The sequence below is a fragment of the Calypte anna genome, chromosome W (genome assembly GCF_003957555.1).
Source record: "Calypte anna isolate BGI_N300 chromosome W, bCalAnn1_v1.p, whole genome shotgun sequence".
NCBI lineage: Eukaryota > Metazoa > Chordata > Aves > Apodiformes > Trochilidae > Calypte > Calypte anna.
In genome coordinates, this window is record NC_044276.1 from 3,411,717 (window position 1) to 3,418,319 (window position 6,603).

At 49.0% G+C, this 6,603-nt stretch overlaps 1 pseudogene; it reads left to right on the top strand.

The window, feature by feature from the left end:
* The first annotated feature begins 4,778 nt into the window (after positions 1–4,778).
* LOC115600053 lies at positions 4,779–6,241 on the top strand (annotated as a pseudogene).
* Positions 6,242–6,603: the final 362 nt, after the last annotated feature.

Sequence of the window (6,603 nt, forward strand, 5' to 3'; positions counted from 1 at the left end):
GGCCATCAGCCAGTTCCTTTGGATAGAACGACCGATTGTTTCAGAGTGCCCAGTGCCTGGTATCACAGTATTTACTGATTCTGGAAAAAGGTCGAAAATGGCCGCCTGCGTATGGCAGTATAAGGGACAGTGGAAGCAACACTTGATCCTTGGCACTGACAAAGACAACCTGCAGACTCTGGAACTACTGGCTATCATTTGGGCCTTAACACAATGGTGACGTGTCCCCCTTAACATCGTCTCCAACTCACAATATGCGGTAGGAGTGGCGAACCCTATCGAGGATGCTCTTGTCAAGCCAGGACAAAACCAGCGGCTATTGGAGCTCTTTGTTACATTGCAGCGTGCGCTGAAAATCCGCACTCAACCGTACTGCATCTTGCACATCCGCACCCATAAAACGTCTTTGGGCCTAGGTGAAGGAAATGCAAGGGCTGACTCCCTGGTCAGCCTAGGAATGCAGGGTCCCGTAAGTCAGTTCGCAAAGGCTCAAAACAGCCATTCCTTATTCCACCAAAATGCCAGGGCGTTGAAGCGCATGTTTGCAATTCCATGGGAAGATGCAAAAGGGGTTGTTAAAGCATGCCCTCAGTGTGCGCAATTTGGCCCTGCCCTAGGAGTGGGAGTCAATCCACGCGGGCTGCAGGCGGGAGAGATCTGGCAGATGGATGTCACCCACATTCCAGAATTCGGATGACTCAAATACATCCATGTAATGATAGACACCTTTTTGGGCATGCTCTGGGCGACAGCTCAGACAGGGGAGAAGGCTCTACATGTGGTCCGTCACCTGACCAATTGCTTTGCTGTTATGGGGGGTCCCTCAAGTAGTAAAAACCGACAATGCACCTGCTTATACAGGCGGAAAAGTCAAGCAATTTCTTGCTACTTGGGGAGTAAAACACATTACAGGAATCCCTCATTCGTCTACAGGCCAGGCAATAGTGGGAATAGCTAATCGCACCCTGAAGACATATCTACAAAAACAAAAGGACAGCAAAGACATGGACCCACAGATGCGGCTTAGCAAAGTGCTTTTTACACTGAATTTTCTTAGTCTAAGTAGCGATTCCCAGCAACGCCCTGTGTTACTCCACTACTCGTCCCAGAAAATCAACCGCATGCCGGAAGTCCAAATCAACTGCGAGGATCCATCTACAGCTCAGTGGGTAGGGCCCAAGCCACTACTGTTTACCGGAAGAGGTTATAGCTGTGTCTCCACAGACTCCGGACCTCTTTGGGTACCCAGTAAATGGATACGCCGTGCTGCCACCAGACCTCTAACGGACAACGGTGCATCATCCAGCAGGTCAAACTGAATAACCTTGCAAAATTTGCACGTTTGGACATCGTATAATTTTTCTTACTTGTTGCTTGTGTTCTTCTAACAAAAAAAAAAAAAAAAAAAAAAAAAGGGAGGGGGGAAATGTAGTGAAATGAGGCAACCTGGTGCCACTAATTGCCAGGGAGTGAGCATGAGCTTGTGTTAAGCCTACCTGTACCTAATTAAGGCGGGCCCCCCCTGCACATGAGCAGGACCAGTGGGCCAATAAAAGGTGAGGCCTAAGAAACAGGTGGAGCTCAGTTCTGGGCTAGCCAGCAGAGGGGTCAGTTGCTCTTGGAGCTACAGCTCCGATCCTGGCTAGTCAAATCTGAGAGCCATAAGTTTAGAGTATTGCTCGTGAGTCTCTGCTGGAACACCTGGTTGGACCTTGAAGTGCCGTTCGCTAAAAGAGGTTCATCTTCCTACATCTGTCATTAAAAAAAAATAAAAGCGAAAACAAAGCAACCAAACACAAAAAGAGAAATAACCAACCAACAAACAAAAAAGCAAAAACCACAAACGTGGAGACAAATAGCTCTTAATCATATAAAATTTAGAATTTTAACTAAATTGTTTTTTACATGCTCTGATCAAATCTGTTATTATCTCAGCCCTTCGTACTCCATGTTGGGCCCAAATAAAGACTTCTGTGTTGGTTGCTATGGGGCAGAAAGGATTTGCAAATTACTGTACCCTCAGCACTGAGAGTGAGATACAAAACTGGGAAAGCCAGACAAAAAATCCTGCAGCCAGATCTGTGCTGTTCATCAGCAGTATTCATAATATTGAGCTGGACAAACTGGAGAGGTGGGCCCAGGTGAACCTCCTGAGGTTCAACAAGACCAAGTGCAGGGTGCAGCACCTGGATCAGAACAATCTTCACCATCACTACAGGCTGAGGTTTTAGATGATGGATGAGGTTTTAGAAAGCAGCCCTGCAGAAAAGGGGTCCTGGTGGAAGGAAAGCTGGACATGAGCCAACAATGCACATGTGCAGAAGGCCAGCAGGGCAATCACATCCTAGGCTGTATCAAAAGAAGAGCGTTCAGCAGATTGAGAGAGGGGATTCTGCCACTTGGCTTTGGTAAACCCTCACCTGGAGTACTGCATCCATCTCTGGAGCCCTCAATAGGGGAAGGACATGGACCTGATGGAGTGGGTCCAGAGGAGGGCTACAAAAATGATCAGGGGGCTGGAACACCTCTCCTAAGAACACAGAGTGAGGGAGATGGGGGTGTTCAGCCTGGAGAAAAAAGACTCTTGGGGGAGCTTCCAGTGCTGAAGGGGCCTTAAAGTAATGCTGGAGAGGGACTGTTTGCATGGGCTATTAGAGATCCCTTCAAACCCAAAATATTCTGTGATTCTCTGTTTCTCTCCTCTTCAACCACCTAAGTAACCATGGAGAGTGCCCAGAGCTCTCCCAAAGTGGGGTTTGGAGGCCCCAAGACTATGGGTAGTGTACACAGACTGATGAGCCAAGGCTCAGTGCTGTGGAGACTGTGGGCAGTAGAGGAGGATCCTGGGAGTGCCTGAAGGGTGGGTTTGGGCATGGTGGAGCTTTTCTTCAGAGTGGGAAACAGCTTGGGCAGGAAAGAATGGCCCAAAGGGCAGCTGGGGATGCATGGAGTGGAGAGCAGAAGAAAGAAATGTAACTGCAAGGGTCATGCTGTAGAACACCACATTCCCCAGAAGGAGCCTGGACTTTCTTGTTGAGTGTCTGGTGCAGGGCAGTGAAGCTGGTGCAGGTCCTGGAGGCATCTCCTAAAGCTGCAGAGCTAGAGCTGATGGGAGCTGTAAGGGGGGAAAGGGCTGGAGGTGGAAGGGGAATTGTGAGGAGAAGTGAGGGTGTGTGTGCAGTCAGGGGTGCACAGGGCTGTCCTTCAGAGCAGGGTCCTGCAGCCCAGGGGCTATGTACTGGGGCAGGGACTCTGCTGCCTGCCTGCCTTCCAGGGGCAGCTCTCAGCCTGCCCAGGGAACTTCCTGGTGCTGGCAGAAGCTGTGGCTGGCAGAAGACAGGGAGCACAGGGTAGGGTCCTGGTGCTCTTGAGAGACGGATGAATTGCTCGGGGCTGCTCACAGCTCCGGCTGATGCCCAAAATATTTCTTAGGGGATTTTTAAGGAGTCCCTTCAGGGCAGGGCTTTCCTTCTCCAGTCTGTGTTCTCCTCAGGCTTTGCTTCCACTTGTCTCTCCAGGACATGGAAAGCTCTTTCTGCACTCTGCAGAAGGCACAGAGACCCCAGCTTTCCTTAGTCCTTGTGTGAGCTGCTCCTTACCCCCTGCACACCCAGAGATTCCCCTGGACAGGTCCTGCTTCTGACAGAATGTGTCTGCAGGGCAGAGCTGAGCACTCAGTGGGTGCGATGTGGGCTTTGAGCACTGACAGGGAGGAGAGCTGGAGACAGAGAGTTGCAGGCAGCAGAGATTGGCAGGGATTGAGAGGGAGCTGCTGCCTGGAAGATGATGGCAGAGGGGATTCCTGCACCTCTGAGCCATCTCCTGCAGAGCTGCTGCTCTCCCTAGAGCTAAACCCTGCTATCTTTCACACAGCACAGTCCCCCAGCCCTTCAGATCATGGGAACTGAATTTTGAGGATCCTTCCAGCAGACCTCCCCCTCCCCCAGAGGAGGGGAGAAATGCTGGAGTCTCTGCCTGTGTCTCCCTGTTCCAACTCTCTTGGCAGGAGAACTTTTGCAGGTTCCCCTCTTTCCGCTGCTGCTGCTGCCCTTGTTCTTCCCCTTCGTTTGGCTTGGTTGGGGCGGGAGCATTTAGGATACCTCTTTTTAGGTTCTTTGCCTCTTTGTGCAGCTGAGAGCAGGACTGATATACAGAGTGGCTGTCCTCAGTCTTCATTAAGGGACAGTCCCTTTGCCTCTCAGCACCCTCAAGGTTTCAGTTGCAGAGCAGCAGAAATGTCAGGTGCTTCTCCTTTAAAATTTTCTTCATGTGTGTAGGAGAAACTGTATCAGACCAATCCACGCTAAATCCTTTCAGCTCTGCTCTGAAGGCTGGTTGTATCTAGAGGGTGACAATGCAAAAAAGCTATTTAATATCAAGAATGGATTTAATCTGTGATCCCCTGTGCTCCGTTTTTCCAGTTACTGTACGGCAGCACTGACCCCTCCCGCTCCTTTATGGACATGAAACAAGGATAAGCCAGGGTTTTTGAAAGGGGAATGCCAAAGTTTTTCATGATATAGGAAAAGCAGTTTCTGTGTCTCTAGGAGAAATTTAGTAATGTAAAGAAACACTGCCCTAACTTCTCCCTCTATTTCCTTCCACTGATAGATCTATATCCTTAGTGGCATCAGATGTCCAACAGCAGCTCTATCAGCAAATTTCTCCTCCTGGCATTTGCAGACAGGTGGGAGCTGCAGCTCTTGCACTCTGGCTCTTCCTGGGCATCTACCTGGCTGCCCTCCTGGGCAATGGCCTCATCATCACCACCATTGCCTGTGACCACCACCTCCACACCTCCATCTACTTCCTCAACCATCTTCCTCCTCAACCTCTCCCTCCTCGACCTGGGATCCATCTCCACCACTCTGCCCAAAGCCATGGCCAATTCCCTCTGGGACAACAGGGGCATCTCCTACAAGGGATGTGCTGCACAGCTGTTCTTCTTTGTCTTCCTTCTTTCAGCAGACTTTTATCTCCTGACTATCATATCCTATGACCACTATGTGGCCATCTGCAAACCCCTGCACTACGGGACCCTCTTGGGCAGCAGAGCTTGTGTCCACATGGCAGCAGCTGCCTGGGGCACTGGGTTTCTCTATTCTCTGTGATGTAAACACTTTAAAAGTACAAAATATGTCTCTTGAATCAATTTTTTTTCCTCTTCCTGCTCTTTTGCAACATGCTGTCAATTAACATATCTTTACCTCACCATATGCCTGACAGACACCTAAAAGATAAGAATGCTTATCAGGTTGCCTCCTGGTGCATGGTGGAGACAAAGACAATGAAAGTAGCAGGACACTCAAAAGACTAAAAGATAAGGATGACTCATCTCCGGGAAGTCTGTGTGTATCAGGGACTTATGCAAAAAAGAGACCCCTCTTTTTTTTTGCTGTATAAAAAACCCCAGGAGAAAAGGAGAAGAGGCAGGTTTTCCTCTAGACCCCCCTTTCTCTTGGAACTTCGGTTTCCAGCTACGGGGCAGACACAGCGGAGAATCGGACAAGTGGAGAACACAGATCAGCAGGAGCCACTCCAGCCAGAGGCCAGGGCCAGCAGACAGTGATAACATCTTAATTACTCCCTCATTCCTTTTTCTCTTCTTAACAGCTCTTCTCTCCAAACTAGCTAATTGTATAAATCCTAAATAAATTCTTGTAACTTGTTTAAATCATAAAGCTTGTTATTTTTGTAAATTCATGTGTCGTCTGTGGGTAGTGGCTGAATTTTCCTCATAATCAAAATATAAAATAATAACCCGGATCGTAACTCTCTGCTGCACACAGCCAATACCTTTTCACTGCCCCTCTGCCAGGACAATGCCCTGGACCAGTTCTTCTGTGAAATCCCCCAGATCCGCAAGCTCTCCTGCTTACACTCCTACCTCAGGGAACTGGGGATTCTTGTAGTGAGTGCTTTTTCCTTTTTAGTATGTTTTCTATTTGTAGTGTTCTCATATGTGTAGATCTTCAGGGCTGTGCTGAGGATCCCCTCTGAGCAGGGAAGGCACAAAGCCTTTTCCACGTGCCTTTCTCACCTGGCTGTGCTCTTCCTGTTCATCAGCACTTGCACGTTTTCCTACCTGAAGCCTCCCTCCATCTCCTCCCCATCCCTGGATCTGGTGATTGCAGTCCTGTACTCGGTGGTTCCTCCAGCAGTGAACCCCCTCATCTACAGCATGAGGAACCAGGAGCTCAAGGGTTCTCTGAGAACACTGATTACTTATGCTTTTCAATAACCTAGATACAGAGAGAAAAGTTTCTGCCCATTTCCCGAGACATGGTCACGTTGCTCAAATATGACTTTTAAAATAAAAAAAGTTATATATTTCAGTTAAAAACTAACATCACCCTGATGTGGGTTGCTGCAGGGCTGCAGATCCACATCTGCACAATCGTGCTCCTCCGTGGGTTGCAGGGGACAGTTGCCCTCTCCCCACAGTCTGCAGGGAAACTTCTGTTCTGGCCCTTCCTTAGAGTGATCAGGCATTGGAATGGGCTGCCCAGTGAAGTAGTGGATTCTCCATCCCTGGAGATATTTAAAAAGAGACTGGATGTGGCACTTAGTGCCATATTCTAGCAACCGCAACGGTGGTTCAAG